The sequence below is a fragment of the Marmota monax genome, unplaced genomic scaffold (assembly GCF_021218885.2).
Source record: "Marmota monax isolate L192 unplaced genomic scaffold, Marmota_monax_Labrador192_F-V1.1 WCK01_AAM20220418_F8-fsc00106, whole genome shotgun sequence".
Taxonomy (NCBI): domain Eukaryota; kingdom Metazoa; phylum Chordata; class Mammalia; order Rodentia; family Sciuridae; genus Marmota; species Marmota monax.
This window is the reverse complement of record NW_026695218.1, coordinates 578,887-597,368: the sequence shown is the minus strand read 5'-3', so window position 1 is coordinate 597,368 and position 18,482 is coordinate 578,887. Positions and strand designations below refer to the sequence as shown.

Below are 18,482 nucleotides of genomic sequence, written 5' to 3'. Positions count from 1 at the left end.
GCCAATGCATTTTCTTCCTGTCATTCTTACCATCTCACTTTATATCTAATGCTGTGAGCATGAGAGGCCCATCTTGCAGCTTAAGGGAGCCTTGATTGTTTCCACTATAATAGTGCACGTTTATCCTCTGAGATGAAGTATGTGTTTCAAGGATCATTAAGTTGTTACTTTTTATGTACATATGTCATTTCAAGTTAGCCCCCTGCTATCAAATATTTCATGCATATATATTGGTTAACTCTGATTGGAGCTTTTTGCTCATGGGTGTCCTGAATAATCATAGCTATTGGTTTTTCCTTTACAGGACTTTTGGTTTATATGTTAGCACCACCATCACCATCACCATCACCATCACCACAGTATTTACTGTGCAAGCTCCATGCAGATGGGTAGACCCTACCCCATACAGTATAGATTTATGGATTTGAAATTAAGAGATGAAGGAGGAAACTAACATTTATTACATTTTTATTATGTGCCAAGAATGTTATATATGTTATCACAGTGAACCTTCCTAACAACACTGTTAGGAGATTTTTATCTCCTTTATCTAAATGAGAAAATTGAATGTCCTGGAGCTTAAACCACTGGTCCAGAGTTAAACAATGAAATTCGAATCCAACGCTTTGGGCTTCTGGTACCCCTATGTTTGATAAGACCCTACCACCTATGTTTTTTAAAGCATATTTAAAATATTCTGTTAATCTGCCTTAATGATTAGTTCTTTAATGTTTCATGAATAAGTATTACAGCATGATCTTATCTCTAGATAATATTGTACATAAAATATTTATAGATAAGTATTAAATATAAAATGTAATATTTTATAATATGTAATATCACATATGATAGTAGAAACCACCTCACAATGAATAAAGAAGAGCTCTGGATTTTAGGTTTAGGTCTAAAACTTAAGCCATGACCCGAAGTTTTGACAAATATTTTATTTATTTAGTCTATAATATGAGAAAGCAGGGATACATAATTTCTACCAACTAGTTTTAAAAAACATGTGTCTATATGGAAAACATTAAAAACATTCTTGAGTCATTTGACCTTTCCCTATTATCAAAAAAACATTTTTAAAAGAAATTCTATTTTTTTTCTGATTTTGTGTGAGTTTGTTAGGTTGAAAATAAACCTAGTCTGATTATGGTAGACATTATGGTAATAATAGCAAAACACTAATAATAATAATAATAATAATAATAACATGCCTACTTTCAAAATTTTATATTGTCTATATGCAACCCTATAAAATTCTTGTGTTGTAGTCCTCATTTTATAGGTAAGGAAATTGAGCTCAAATAAGTTAATTCACTTGCAGCACAAGAGGTATATTATTTATGTTATATCATATCATATCATATCATATCAGATGGGACTTGAGTTTAAACCCAGGTTTCCCTGCATTCTAAACCGATTTTCCTTGCATCATACCAAAAGGAAACCTCACCTCACCAGTGTTTGAGCTTCCAAGTAGGAAGGGCACTGACTAAGTGCTGGCAGCTGCATCACTTCCCTTGTGAAAGCTGTGTCCTGTCCCTGAAGCTCAGGGCAAGACACCAGCAGGCATGATATAGCAGAGGGGAGAAAGGAGAGCTATTCCTTATTCCCTCCAAGGAAAGACATGGGGAACTCTTGGTGGAATGGAAGAGCCCAGCCTAATGGAATAAGTCCAATCCTGTATTCTAAATGTAAGTACCATTACTAAAAAGAAATAGAATAAATGCAGTAAGGTTTCACATGAAAGGATGAGCAGAAGATGTAGAGTCATTTTTCTGAGAGTTATTTTAATATGGATGTATAGACAGGCCTCAAAAGTTACTGGTTGAGATAACAGATTGTGCAGATCCTTAACAAGTTATGAATCGACACTTGGCATATTTGCTTTGATGGGGTTCCAGAGATGGGGAGCAGAGTCAGCACATTTCTTTGACGGAAGCCAGTCTTCCTCTCCAACTAATAATAATGATAATGAAAAGTGTAGCTACATTATTGGCAGGGTTCTTTCTGCTATCCACAGTGTTAGGTGCTTTGTGCTTGCTCCTTTTGATTTTCCTGACAGCCATACTAGCCAAGACTTTTAATGTCTCTGTTTTACAGATGAGAAAACAGAGACGTAGAAAAGTTAAACACTGTTGTCCAAGTCACACTGAGGCAGGAGCACATTTTATCCCATAGACTCTGCTTTTTTAAAATGGAAATGATTTCATTTGGAAATGATTTCAAATTTTCCAAAAATGGTGAGAAAAAGAAAAAAAATCAGCATAAAAGACAAATATATCTACCTCCTTAGATTTGCCGGTTAATATTTTAGCCTTTTTCACACCCTTCTGTTATGTGCTCCCTCAGAAAGAAGAGAGTCAGTCCATCATTTATTTTTAGAATGCTGGATTTAGTTATGATCAGTGCGGTGTGAATCACCTTGTTCAATGTCCTAGAGAAATTCTGAAGTTTAAATATCTTTGCAATAGAAGACTCTATGTCACACTGTAGTTATATAAAGATTATGAATGAGGCTACTGTGTAAGGCTAGCTGGAGTGAGAAATCCCACCTTTTGCAAATGCCTCTTCTAAAATGTTTTTGATTTTGCTGATTATTTCCAAAGAATATTGACAGAAGCTGGGCAGTGACTTTAAAAATGCATCCTGAGTTCTTTTTCCTTACAGAAATTCCCTTTGTGAGTAGTGTTTTCTTTTCCTTTTGGGGCTTGTTTATTTACTGTATTGTTGAGATCAAAATTAAATGCAAGTTAGTTCCTTGGACTTTCAAATGATATGTCCAGAAGGGGGCAGACTTGCACGCTGTAAGACCCCTTCCTCCTTAGGCGATCTGCTTGCTGATCTGTACCCTGGCAACCAAGAGCACTTTAATAATGAATGAAAACGGAAGTCTTATATTTGTTTGGTACAGGATTTCTAATAAGACATCAGACTTAAAAGGTTTACAAGAACAATACACTCTATTCATTGTAGCCTAAATATGCTATAAGTATATATTTGTTTGAATCCATTTTTCTTTCTGTGGCAGTGCTAATTTCTTCATATTTCCGAAGTTTTTAGTTTTCTTTCCATGATGGATAGCTCTTTTTTTCCCTGTTGGATAGTCACCAAGAGGCTTTTCACTGGTGAATGCATTTGAAGACAGGGGACTTTGTAAGGGTAAAAAAGTTTTTCTACATTTGATAGTATTATTTTATTTGCACAGCTGCCCATGGGAGGAATATTGCAAACCTGCTAATTATAAACCCACTTCTTTTTTTTTTTTTAACATTTTTTTAGTTATACATGGACACAATATCTTTATTTTGTTTATTTATTTTTATGTGTTGCCGAGGATCGAACCCGGGTCTCTCACGTGCGGGATGAGCACTCTACCACTGAGCCACAACCCCAGCCCCTATAAACCCACTTCTTCTTCTTCTTTTTTTTTTTTTTTAATATTTATTTTTTAGTTCTCGGCGGACACAACATCTTTGTTTGTATGTGGTGCTGAGGATCGAACCCGGGCCGCACGCATGCCAGGCGAGCGCGCTACCGCTTGAGCCACATCCCCAGCCCCTAAACCCACTTCTTGAGTGGGCCACCTGGCACGGAGTCATATTCAACCCGCCCCCTTGATTCCGCCTCCCATCAACCTTCCCCACCCTGTGCCCACGTCTAATGACACCACCTAGTGGCCACCTTCTGGAATTCCAAGAGTCCCTTACTAACATCTTGGTTGGGTCCCGTGCTCAATTAAGGCTGTCCAAGGAAACTCTTCTTTTCCCTAGGGGATAATCATTTTCTTACATCTGCCTTGCATGCTAGAGAAGCTTCACAGTCTTTCCAGGCGTGGAAGTCGAAATTTTATACCATTTTTGTGTCTTTGTTATTTTAAAAAAATATTATATGTGTGTGTGTATGTGTGTGTGTGTGTGTGTGTGTGTGTGTCTAAAATAAACATAAGGTCATCAGGTAGCGGGGCTGTGCTGGTGAAGAGCGCTGAAGCCTAATGACTGTCAGCTTTTATTTGTGTCTTCCCCTCTCATTGTATCCACCTATCCTTCCTTCCCTCTCATGTGCATTTTTTGTTCTTATGTGAGCTTTAAAAAGAAATTTTAAGAAGCCACTCAAAAGCCACTCTGGTTATCCTCTTTGGTAAGTATTGTCCTGAAGGTACTCACTATCATTTTGAGATGAAATTAGACACAGAGAATTTGCCATTGAGCTCCAGGGGTATTTTCATAATCTCCTCCTGCCTGCCTCTCCTTAAACAGACTCCTACCTCAAAAAGAAACATTCAGAGGTTAGGTACAAGGAGGTTTCTAATTAAGTTTGTTGTCAGTTCTGCTTAAATATTGGTGTTATAATAGTATTAGGTAGCTGTTGATTTTAAAAACATTAATTTTTGCTTGAAATATGAGCCAGTTCATCTGTGATCCTAAGTTAGGGCTTCTCAGCCTGGCTAGATAAACTTAACAACCACATATATCACCTTTATAAAGGAAACTACTATCAGTGTTCCAAATAACAAGCTTAGAAATGAAATTTGAGAAAACAACCTGCTTGTAAGCCAGGGCCAGTCTACATGACCTGGAAGACAATCTGGCGTTTCACTCAGTATTCTGTGTGGAGCATCACCGTCTTCAGACTTCACCTCTGCGATTTCTTGCCGTATCTGCACACATCTCCTATCACTTGATAGTTCTCTAAATTTCCTCACTTTAAAAATCGTATGTATTTGCAAGGTTAATGGTATGTTACTGTGCCTTCAAAGGAATGTCACTATCATTTGTCATCAAGTAGAAGATAACCACAAAAATAAATGCAAAGACATAAAACTGAAATTAAATACTAAGCAGATACTGAGCCTGCCTGAGGCCTGCTCCTTCTATTAAAAAGGGAGATTAGAAAATGCTGGAGAGGCTTGAAGTAAAAGTGAGAAGCATAGACTTTATTCTAGACTTAACAAAGTTTTGAAAGATAATTAAAAGAGGACTGCATTTCTCTCAAAGCAAACCCATGATACTTGATATTGCATTCAGGTTTATAAAACTGTCTTTTGGGAAACAGAGAATGGCCTGGTCTTTCCTTTGGTAGACATCCTGTGTGCCTTCAAGATTCTTTCCATTAGACTATTGCATTGTGGAATGATAAGCCATGAAATACTGTGGCAGACTTTGTTCTCCTTTCTGCATTGCTCAGATTTTATGGGTAAGATCCTGATTTCCCATGGCTATTGTTTTATGATGGCCATATGTGGGAATGCCTGAAGTCGTTGGCCCTCAGAATATCAGCGCCCTCTATTTTATTCCCTTCTCAAAACCAAAGAGGAGCTGAGAAGTAATGAGAGGTAAGGACCAGCTCACTGAAATCTCTTACATGATTTAAAGGCAAATGAGCCCTTTGTTTATATAGTGATGTAATGATATGACTAAGCATATGCATCTTAAAGCTTAATTTATAGAACTGAATCAGTATCAACATTATATGATTTTTTTCAGTCTCAGAAAATAAAGAATCAGAAACACAGTAGTGGGGATATATTTGGACCAGCATTCTAAATAATCATATTTCTTATGCATATAAATATATTCATAATGTAGAAATTTGAAAATGCTTTTGTGTGTGCATGTTTGTGTATATATCATGTATGTGTATGCGTGCGTGTTGGAAGGTCTGTAGCTGACAGAAAATTTTATTATCTGACATTTTAAGAAAATGAATCAAAATCTAACGCAAGCAAGTGATCTATTCACATTTATGCACATAAATTATGATTAAAATCACAGGTATAAAATCATAGTATGCACTTTTTGCATAAGGACAAAGCATCTGTTCTTCAGATGAGATGGGGGTGGCTCCACAGAGAGTGCTGTAGCTTTAAATGGCACTTGCCAACTTTTAAAAGTATTGTCTAGAACACCTTAAGGCACTATGTGTAGTAATGTCGTTACTACAAGGCTGTTAGATTCATTGCCAAATAGTGTTCAGAATCCAGGCATCAGATAAATTAGATTTTAATTGGGTTTTAAAGCTGAGCAAAATAAGTAGATAAGGTAGACTTGGTAAAAAAACATATTAATGTCATAAAACCTTTGGTTCTCTCAGGCTCTTGCATGAAAGACCAGGCAGCTCTCATTAGAGGGAGGTGTCATGGAGCAGCCCGGAAGGATTGATATTCATACCTGGTGTGAGCCTAGGATCCAACTGAGTCACATTACCTGGAGCAGTGGAGAAACAGACCCAGCTCAAACTCTGAGTTACAGAGTTTCAAAGACAACATAAAGTGAGTTTACCAAGCTGATAGAACACTCAAGCATAGAATTTATTTTATTTGGCTAGAGCTTTTATAAAAACAAAGATCTGAGAGGCAGCACCAAGTTGTGTACATCCTGAATGTGTTGCATACCTGATATGTGGCCACAGATAATTGAAATTGATCATTGGAAGCTACTGTCAAACCTGGACTCATGACTGTCCTTTTCATGACTGTCTCTTGCCTATCTCCTTACATTGGAATAAATAGATTCAAATGGTTGTTTAAAGCACATTGACTGTTCCCCCCCACACACACAATCCTGTTTGATTTGAGACTTTTTAAATTTTATTTTTATTTTTGTTTATTTGTTTTGGTTATTTGTAATATCCTAATTTTTCATTCTACAATTAGGCATTTGTCAATAAGCTGTTAGAAAACTATTAGAACTAAAACTTCAGTAATGAATCTAGACATAGGTAGATATTAGTTCATGATTTTATAAATCAGCAATGATCTGATATTAAACAAAAAACAAAGAAAATTCCAATTTTCAGAATTCTAAAGCCATGATTTTCTTATAGACACATGTACCCTACTGATTGGTCTAACATATTTTTAACGAAGATTCTTTTTTTATCATTTATTTACTTTCTATAAATTAGAGTTAGAAATTGCATTATGTTGTCTTAGTACTGAGGAGCATGCAATTATAAAGTCTAATTAGTAAATTTATATGCAAACAAAAATGAAAAGGAAAATAAACCTTTCCTAGAACTATCCTACAAATTTTCAGGAACTTTCTGACAAGAGGCTTTTGTTTTGTGTTTAAAGGTAAATTACAAAATGCTTATTACAAATGTAAAAATGCAGTTAAGTACTTGGTTGATCATTTGGCATTAGTTTTTCTGTGGTAATATTCATAACTCCTGCTGTAAATTCCTTTACTAGTTCTTGCTTTTTCTACCCAAGCTCTTCCTTTGCCTGACAGTGTGAAGAATGAAGCCTTCTCTCAGGCCATGGTAAAGGTTGCAGTGCAAACTGTGCTTCCATTGCCTGTGAGAGGCTGTCAGGATCCCTCCCTCTGGGACGCCATACTTCCTTTTTCTGGTGCACTTCCGGGGCCCAAGGGTCTATATAGCAAGTGCATTTCATTAGAACAACAGTCAGTTAGGCCAAGATCCCAGTGTTGATTCCAGTTTGGCTCAGTGAGAAGCTCTAGTCTGTGGCCTCAAGGATAAAACAAGAGAGACCATCTCCACTTCTGAAGAAATGTGTAAACAATTGTCATAAACTGTTCTAGGCCAGCCAACTGTTATATGATCCGCCTCAGAGAAGATAATTTTTGTTTCCAACTCAGGATTATATGCAGTCTTTTTTTATGTTTTTTTAATTATTTTTTTTATTTATATATGACAGCGGAATGCATTACAATTCTTATTACACATATAGAGCACAATTTTTCATATCTCTGATTGTATATGAAGTATATTCACACCAATTCGTGTCTTTATACATGTACTTTGGATAATAATGTCCATCACATTCCACCATCATTTTTAACCCCATACACCCTCCCTTCCCCTCCCACCTGTCTGCCCTATCTAGAGTTCATCTATTCCTCCCATGTCCCTTTCCCTACCCCACTATGAATCAGCCTCCTTATATCAGAGAAAACATTCAGCGTTTGGTTTTTGGGGATTGGCTAACTTCACTTAGCATTAGCTTCTCCGATGCCATCCATTTACCTGCAAATACCATGATTTTATTCTCCTTTATTGCTGAGTAATATTCCATTGTGTATATAAGCCACATTTTTTATCCACTTGTCTATTGAAGGTTATCTATGTTGTTTCCACAGTTTAGCTAATGTGAATTGTGCTACTATAAACATTGATGTGGCTGTGTCCCTGTAGTATGCTGTTTTTAAGTCCTTTGGGTATAGACTGAGGAGAGGGATAGTTGGGTCAAATGGTGGTTCCATTCCAAATTTTCCAAAAAATCTCCATACTGCTTTCCATATTGGCTGCACCAATTTGCAGCCCCACCAGCAGTGTATGAGTGTATTATATGCAGTCTTGATATGGAAGATTCATTGTCAAACATGAGCCATTTCTGCATGCAAGAATATTTCCCCCGTGCATGTGCTAATACTTGCTTCTTCACTTTAGCAACATGATACTTGTTAAATCTGAGCACCTAGACCCAAAATACATAGTCTCTTTCATTTGTGCAAGAACATATACACTGATAAGAGACCCTGTGGGTCTCCAGACAACCTGCAAGAGAGGCCCATCAGGGCCCAGTTGTGTCTCATATGTGAGGATTATATGTTTGCTAATGCACCACTAAGCCACAGAGATAACCCTGAACTAGTCTAAAACTATCACTGAAGCTGATCTCTAGGTGAATTGCGTAACAAAATAAATAAATGAAAAAATAGATAAATAAATAAATAAATGCATCAACTGGCTAAGTTTACGGAAACATTTATTAGAGCTGATCTTTCAAATGATTATGCTACCTTTGAAAGTCTTAAAACTCAGGTATAAGTACTTTTTGTAAAGGGTGAAACCTCAGTTCTGACTGTACAGATTTCTTAATAAGAAAATTTTTCTTCTAACCATGTAATGTTCTTGAGCTACCAACAATTTCGTGTTCAAAATACAAGCTTTTTCACATTGGCAATGAGAATTTTCAATGATCTAATCCCCAACTGCTCACAGTTTCCATTGTAACCATTTGTATAGCTACGAAAAGTTGGTTCCCTAGACAACATTAAGAATAATTAAAATGAAGTAATACTAGGTCATCTATGAAGAGTCTGATGCATACAAAATGCAGATTACTTAGGAAATGCAAATCAAAACTATATTGATATTTTATCTCACCCCAGTGAGTATGGCAATCATCAAAAGTACAGATAACCCTCATGGCTGACAAGGACATGGGGCAAAGGTATACTCGTACATTGTTGGTGGGACTACAAATTAGTCCAACCCCTTTGGAAAGCAGTAAAAAAACTAAAAATGGAACCACCATGAGACCCTGCTATCCTAATCCTCCTTGATATTCATACTGAAAAACTAAAAGCAGCATACTACAGTGATGCATGTGTAAAAACGTTTATAGCACAGTTCACCATAGCTAAATTATAGACTCAGCCTAGGTGTCTGTCGGACAAATGAATAATGAAAATGTGATACACACACACACACACACACACACACACAATGGACCAAAGAAAGATGACATTATATATCATTTGCTGGTAAATAGATGGAACTGAAGAATGTCATGCTAAGTGAAAGAAGCCAGACTCAGAAAATCAAAGTTTGAATATTCTCACTCACATTCAGAAACAAGAGAGAAATAAGGAATAAAAAGAAGGGGAAAAATATATGAAAATAAGAGAGCAGTGGAGTAGAAGAAGGGGTAAAAGGATATAGAGGAGGGATAGGAAAAGGAGGAAAGACGATTTTAACTTGACGAAATTATGCTAAATGAACATATGAATCTATCACAGTAAATTCCAATTTTATGTATAACTATAATGTTATCGATTATAAATAAATAAATAGATAAATAAATAAATAAATAAATAAATAAAAGAAATACCAGTAGAGTAGAGGAAGTAGATCATGGGGAGGAAGGAGGGACGGGAGAGGGAAAGCACAGATGGTTGAAATTGATTCAATTATGTTATATGCATTTATGAATATGTCAAAATGAACTCCACTATTATATGTAGCTGTAATACCCCATGAATACATGCAGGCTGATACAAGAAAATTGATGGGCCAGGAACCAAGAGCCAGGAAGGCAATGACCGGCTCATAACCACACAATCCAGAGGATAGCAGAGATGATTCCCTGCTCTGTACTCCATGCCCCTTTCATGGCTGACCCTTCTGCCTCTCCCAGTGATATTCTAGATTCTGTTTTGCTAAACCGTTTTTCTCGGTTTTCACTTATAACAGACACAAAGAAACTCAAAGAGAAAACATTATTGTAGTTGGGAGTTTGACTTTGCCAGGTCAAGTACCATTTGATAGGAGCAGAGAGCCAAAGGAAGGAATCTTGACCATAATTCACCTGGTAATGGTTGCCATTTATTCTTCTCATCCATTGAGGAACAACTTTCCTGAGTCACCAAACCAGAGGCAGTTATTATATCCCCAGAAAGCCCAAGAGTGAGGATTAATTAGGATGCCTATCAATCTGCCTACAAGTCTCACTTGTGTTTTACTTTCTATCCTTGCATGCAGGAAAATTGTGTGAGACACAGTGTAGAAATGAACAGGGAATGGTCCATTTGATACACTGAGATCAACAAGTTCCATTATAGACATAAGGCTTCATTGAATCCTGGCTTAAGAGAAGTCCTTCAGAATGTTTAGCTCATAAAACAACTGTTCAGCTGAAAAAAAAAAAAAAAAGCCCAGATTCTCCAGCAAATTCATAGCAAAGAGCAATCAGGAGTTGCATTCATCTGTTAATAAGATAAACCCAAATAACAATGGCTCAAAAAAAATGGGTATGTTTATATCTCATGCAAGGAAAGAAGTCCAGAAATAGTGATGGTCTTGTGCTAACTCTATCCTCAGGCTAGGTAGGAAAAGAAGGAAAGCCTTTGGTGTCCCAGCACCTGCCCTTTAAAGTTTTTCAAACCATCATTTAATGATCTGTCATTGGTAATCCCTTAATTGTATTTTTTTTTCGTTTGAGCACACTGGTTAAACAATATAAGGATTCAATGTTGGCTAAGCTACTTGCTCTGCTACAGGATGTGTGGAAATTCTAAAAGTTGTCCAAAAAAATAAAAGTAACCCAAAATGCATAATTCTGACACAATCAATATATTCTTAAAAATATAGGTGATAAATATGTAGACTATATTATATTAACTTTGATATAATTAATTAATAATATGCTAAGGGTATTAGAGATTTTTGAAAATAGTCCCACCTATTAACTAACATGCTGATTATCTGTTACTATATAAGAATGCTATAGCCTGAAATTGGTTAAAAATAGAATATCACATACAGTGATATTGATAAAGGTGGATTTTGAAATTTTCCCATACACAATTAGTTGAAAGCCTCTCAGTGGCAGGTGCTTGGTTAGGTCTGGGGAGGAGGTGTGGAGGAAGAAGGGAAAAAGATAAACAAAGACCTTATCCCTCAAATCTGTGAAATGCTATCACTTATTTCAAAATCTTTATCCTAACATTTTGAACAACCTGCTATATATAGCCAGTGTTTTTGAATGGAAAGCTTTATTTCATTTAAGTTTCAAAAATAGGGAACTCTGTACTTTATTCATTCAGTTAGCACATCATATAAGTGCCTAGCTTTAAAGTGATGACTCAGATATTCAAAGAGTTTGGGCTTCCAGGAGTGTATGCAAACGAGGTGTCTGTCTTTCCATCTATACTTTTTTTTTTTTTTTTTTGGTAACAGGGATTCAACTTAGGAGCACTTGACCAGTGAGCAACATCCCCAACCATATTTGGTATTTTATTTAGAGACAGGATCTCACTGAGTTGCTAAGCACCTTGCTTTTGCTGAGACTGACTTTGAACTCAAGATGCTCCTGCCTCAGCCTCGGGAGATGTTGGGATTAAAAGCATGCTCCACTGCACCCGAATCCACTTGTACTTTTGATAGTGGACAACTGGTTAGGAAGCTTAGTCACCAGTATAGTTATGTAGCTACTGATATTGGGTTGGGGTATAGAAATGAGAGGCCATGAAGTACAGAGGTGGTGATAGAGTACCTGGATATCTAAGCTTGGATGTGATTGCAAGAAAAGGCTAAACTTAAGGATATCCATGACGGCATATTTTAAATACACCAACATCTTAAGAATGTGAAGAAAATCCTAGAGAAGGGTGAAACATTTCAAATTGTGTGCATTAGTAACTGTCATATTCAATAAGCAGAAGAGAAAAGGGGCTCAAATAGTGCCTTCCAATTGTTTTGAATGTTCAGTTAAGCATTTGTTAAAGAACTCAAAGTTATTCAAGTTCACTGTGCTTCATATATCAACATTTGCCTATAGGTATGCACATTGCCATTCTTGAAGGTCAAAGTTCAGATAATATTACTTAATATTTTTCATCTTTTCTCAAAAATAAGTTTATTCATTTGAATCTTAAAAGTAATGATGTTTCCTGCATTGGAGTATATTAAGTTAAACAACATAGACAAAATGCTACATATTATCTTATCACCCAAACACAGCTTCTTTTAACATTTAATATAAATATTTCCATTATTATTCTATATAAATGTCTTGATTTTTTTCTGCCTAGTTCACATCATGTGTGTTTAATGTTCTGTGGGTCAGTCCTATCTCTGTGTCTTTTTTAATACACATAATAATTTAGCTAACCATTTGGAATTAGTAAAACACTAGATTATTTTTATTGCTTATTAAATTATATCAATTTACTTATTTGAGTAATGATTATATGCCAGGTACTATGCTGTGAATAGCCAAACAAATCACAAACCCTACCATCTAGAGAAATTAATGTATTCAAACAATATCAACGGGTATCCATTACATCCCTCTAGTGGGACACTAGGAATTGAGTGGTCAAGAAAGTCTATTTGGGGTGAATCATAAGTGATCTAGAGAAGACGATTGTGTTTTATTGTGGCAGAGCTTCACACAGGGTGCTATGACAGCAGAAATATAAGGTGATTAAATTACACGTAGGGAATTGGGAGTGAAATTATTCAGGGAAAAGGTGATGTTTGGGCTGATTTTTGAAGGAAACTAGGGGAAAATGTAGAAAGGAATATTCTAGGCAGTGGGAAATCCAGTAAAAAGAGTTAAAACATCATACATTTTTAGAATGGTCAGCACCCTTGCATACATCTGGTCTTATGTCTAACCCTCCCAAGTGCGGGAATTGAGCCCCGGAGAAATTCATGTTCCCAAATCATGTAACAAACGAGAGCCTAAATGGGAACTAGAACCATGTCTCTCAACTCCACCCTAGCAGAGTGGGAGCTGTTGCCAGGAATAAAAGCTATATTAAGCCTCCCCACTCCTTTTCATATGTAACACAAAATGAGAAGAATGATCAACACTTCACAATAATAGAAATATTTCGAAATCCTTTGACTCACTGTATCAATGCATTAAAAAAGGAACTGAGAGTCGATTACTTTGAACTAAACACTGAGTCTATTAATTTTGCTGATAGTGGAGTTTGTTTTTCAGAAGGTATTTTTTAAAACATACATATCAAAATATATATCTAAATGGTACCACAATAATGCTTAGTATAGTCCAATATCAAATACTGCAAATCTTCAATTAGCCAGAACCCCACAGCCCTCCATTATAATTTAATCTTGGTTTTCCTTTCAGAGAGGAAATTATAAAATAGAGGCGTGCTATCCGACAGCAAGCTGATAACATGCCAGACACTATGTTCAGAGCTCCCACGGTGGGCTCCCCGCTGCGTTAAGAACTCTTAGTTGTTCTCAGTAAGAACAGTGCCTGTTGGGAGCTCAGACTTGGAGTGAATCAAGAGATTTATTTTAGAAAGTCACTTCCACAGTCAGCAGACAAGGAACCAAACCTTGTATTGTTCTATAGAGATACCAGAAATTAATATTGACAGTACCGGCCCTCAGCCCTGGAAGGTACCAATCTGTTAAGGCAGATATAGTTAGGCTGATCCAAGGGAAAAAGGGACTCATTTAGATATAAGTGAATCAATATCCACAAGCCAATACTCGAAAAATTCTGATCTATTAAGTTTCTTGCATGTATATATTATATTTTGCCATGATTATATTATCTCAGGGCTTAAATTACTACCACAGTGCACTTTAAGTCTGACACAAGCAGAGGTCGCTTTCAGAATTCTGGGATAATATTTAGTATGTTAAATTAAATTGATTCATGAAAATATTTATCATCAATTAATCAATTCTAATGGAGAATCTGAGGTTTTTTTTGTTTGTTTTGTTTGTTTGTTTTTCAATATTAGGGATCAAACCTAGGGTCTTGAGATATGCTGGGCAAGAGAATCTGACTTTTCAATGATCATTTTCTTTCTCTTTTGTTTTCATTGATGCCCTCCATTGATATCGATGAAAGAGGTTTATTTTACACATAGGTGGGTAACATTTCCTACTTAGGTTTTAATAGAGTATGTATTCCGTTGGGTCTAGAAGATTTATTTTATTGGAATTGGAGGTTGGGAGTTCTTGCTTCCTTTTCTAAGGCTTTAAAAACAAACCCATACATTATAATGTTGCAAAGTGCTGATAAAACACATAATGTTATAAAGCCATAGCCTCTAGAAATGTTATAAAGCAATAGACTGAGGAACAAAACAAGAAATTTAGGATCTCTACTGCCAAGGAATTTCTATGTCATTAAACTGGTTTTAAGTGTATGTGAGTTTCTTTTAACCAAAATCATCATTTATTACATTAAGTATTTGTCAGCTGCTTGGTATTTGTGGCACTCTTCTCATAATATTTCCTGAGTACTGGGTGCTGGGAGATGGGGCTGTGTGAAAGTTTTGTAGGCTACAGGCAGGGACTGTCATCCATGCCTAGAGGGTGAGTAACAGAATCCATGTCATAATTGATATAATGTCCCCAAGAGAGGAGTGAAGAGAGGAGAAGGGGACTAGGAGAACACTATGTGACTAGTAGAAGTTGCTTTAAAGAAGAAGATTTGATAAGACAGTAACACATGAAGACGTGCTTGGGAAAACAACTTAAAAGAAGGCAACAGCCCAAGGAACTAGGTGGGAGGGCTCTACCCATTGCCTGAATGATAGAGCCATCCAGTGTTCCTAACCCTAACCCACTTCTGCAGGAAAGCCCCATGAAATCTCTGGGGATATTCCAGATGCTACTTACTGCTCCTTCCTCCACTAAAGCTCTGGAGTCAGGAGTCGGTGAAGGAAAGTGAGTTTACTCAAAGTTGGACCACAGAAAGAACGAGGAAACCTTCCCTGATTCAAATTCCCATCTTCAGGGGCCTCAGGTGTGCCAAACAGTGTTTATAAAAGAAGAGGGAAGGCAGTGGTGGAGAAGGCAGGAAACAGAAGTGTGAAACCTCAGCTGCACTGTGCTAGCCGGAGAACAGCCACAGTTCCTGCTACTCCACTCTTGCTTGTGCCTCCTGGACTTTGGATGAAGGTTCTTGGCTTAAAGTGAGAAGGAGGAAACAACCAGGAAAAGAAAAAAAAAAACATTTTAGGGCTTTTTAATTTCAAAGGGGCTCTGTTACAGGGATCCCTGTGCACACAGCAGAATGTCTTTTAAATAGTAGAGATTGGAAAGAAGAGAAGTTTAAAATCGTAACCATTTATTTAGAAAGCTGTTTATGAGATCTCTGTGGAGAGTGGTCTGGTGGCCTGCCCTGTATTTCATTCATCCTCCCTAGTATATTCCATCAGGTTTACATAAATGACAAAATCAAAATATTGGCTTCTCTTGCACCAAAGTGTGAATAAGAGGAATGTCATCTCATTAAGATGACAATATGGCCTAACGGGCCAGCAATAGGCTGTGTGACTTAGTTTATTCACCTGATAAATAAGGATAATGATAATACCTACTTTGTAGCTGTGAGAATGTAATGAATTTATACACTGAGAGCACTCCAAAGAGTACAGGGCATAGTGCTACTTCTTGTTTTGCTAAAGAGGATGATATTGATGGAGAATCTGAGGTCTGGCAACTATTTAGAAAAAGGAGGAGACTGTGTATTCAAGTGAAAGCAAATATGTCTCTTACAGGAAGGTACTGGACGACCAGCATATTTAATTTTATCTGTCAATCCAATGATTTCTACCAAAGTGTTTATAAATATGAGTTCAAGAAGTTGGGGGTGGTTCTCTGAATAAGAAAGGTATCATATAACCTTCAAAATGCAGAATGTTGGAAATAAAATAGTATACACAATTAAAGAATCTTTGCTTTGCATTTCAAGTCTCAGTAGGATACCATTTATTTTTCATATTGTAAGCTGAAAGTATATTATGACCCCCAAGGCCTTGTTTAGATTTGATGAGGGAATAACTTGGGTGGGTTTATTGTTTCTATAATTGTGTAAACTTCTTTCACATTTGAAAATACTTCAAATGAAATAGGAAAGTTCTAGACTGATTGCTTTATGTGGAAAATGTTAATTTGTGTAGGCATTTCATGGAAGACCATTTTAACTTTCAGAACTGGTATTCAGATCAGTTCAGATTTCAGGATAATGGGGTTCATTATAAAAGAATGAGGAGACCTATTAACTTCTACAATACCTGATAATGCTAAAAAGTTTGGGACTTCAAATTGCAAAATGTTGACTTTTCAATTCTTTTTCCACATTTCCCATGGTTATTTGAATATTATGAGCTGGATATGTTTAAACGTATTAAATATAATTGTAGAAGGATTGATTTTTTTTTCTAAATTTCTAAGAAATAATTTCAGACAGTAGATTCCTAAGTGTCTCTTCAAGCAATATAGGCATATGACTGAAAATGTAAATAGAAAAGCAGATCTGTGCTGTATAATTACTTCATAAAGAAAAATTTAATTTCAACTAAAATATAACTTGGCATTACGTACTAGCATTAGCATTATTACTTAAGATCAATAAAGATATTTGGAAGAAAACATGATTTAGACCTTGTATTAAGGAAAATGTAGCAACATCAGGAGAAGGCAGCCCTATTCGAGAGAAAATTATATTCATCATGAATAAAAACCACACCTGCAAATATTTGTCCCTTTCTGTAAATTTCATATTGAAACTCGGGGGAATTCAATAGTGTGATAAATGTAATTTGTAGTTCTTTACAATTATGGTCTAAGTAGATGAAGTCTAAAGGGAGTTTGCCTATTTGATTTTCAAATTTGCATCACTTAAAATCCAATCAGGCCAACTGTTTAGATTTTTATTAGATATAAAATACATGAATGGGTTCAACGCCGGCACTGTGTATTGAAAGAACATATCTGATTTTACAGCAGGCCTTGGCTTAAGGGTTCAGTTAGCTTGTGGCTCAACCCCATCCCTGTAAAGATTGTTTACTGACTGCTTGAATTGCTAACATATTATATCCTTCGATTTTCAGTAATCGGTGTTTTATAAGCCAGCAGATTGCCTTTGATTTTTGAGAATTTGCGGTAACATATTGAGCTTAACAGATTTATGCAGGAATGTAAAATAAAAATAGTGTAGCAGGCATTCAGGATTTTAAAACACAGAGGGGATTAGGTTTGCAGATGGCTGGTACAGATAATGGCATTGAGTAATTTAGCCATGTAAGGTAATCTGTTGTTGACAGAATACATTAACATTTACCCGACATATACAGGTGTTTGGGTTGTGTGGAACATGCTACCCAGAGGAAACAGTGTCATTTGTAGTAAGAACCTAAAGTTTGAAATCTCTAAAGCATGATTGAGTTTAAGGATTTACTTTAGAGAGAGATATTCTAAGATCTTGCCAAAATGTACTATATAATTTATGCATCCCTACTACCTTTAAAATCATCATGTTTGTTTGCAATTCCATAAAGTCCAAATCATCAGAGAATTTTTAAGAAATTCTGATTTAATTCTAGAAAAAGAGGCAGAACACTGACTCTAACTATAATTTCACAAATATAAAATGAAATAATAATTTTTTATTATATCTGTACTTTAGAATCATCTGCAGGACGTCTTCTGCAAAATACATATACTAGGATACCACACCCCCTCAAAGATAAAAGGATTTCAGTTGATTCCAGTGTAAAGTCAGGGTCAGTAATCTCTAATAGTTGTGTATATTTCTGCACTTAAAATCAGTATGCCAGAACTTCTCTGTTTCTAGGTTTTTCCATCCAAACACCTATCGGTTATCTAGAAACAGTCTTTGATTTAAGTCTTTCACCTTCTCAGGTCCCTCCAATGATCCTAATTCCAGTTATTACTAGAAACTGAGATCCTTCAGGTTCTTCAGCTGCTGGGCCACTTTCTCTGGGCAGTCATTCTAGCAGTTCTGGTACACCCTAATTAGAGCCGTGCTCTCCATCTTTGCTCATAGCTCTACCTTCTCCACTCCTTACTCTTCCTGCATGACATCCTTCCAAAATAAGTTGTCTCTCAAGTCCTTAGGACCCCTACTTCACCTTTTTTTAAACTAAATTTTCATTATATGTGTGGTCTTCACATCACCTGACTTAGTATTTCTGTAACTTCAGATG

General features: G+C 36.2%; 1 protein-coding gene across 1 annotated transcript in view; it reads left to right on the top strand.

Moving 5' to 3' along the window:
* The window catches only part of Ctnna2 (catenin alpha 2), a 1,018,251-nt gene that overhangs the window by 421,773 nt on the left and 577,996 nt on the right, over positions 1-18,482 (top strand). The window lies entirely within an intron of this gene.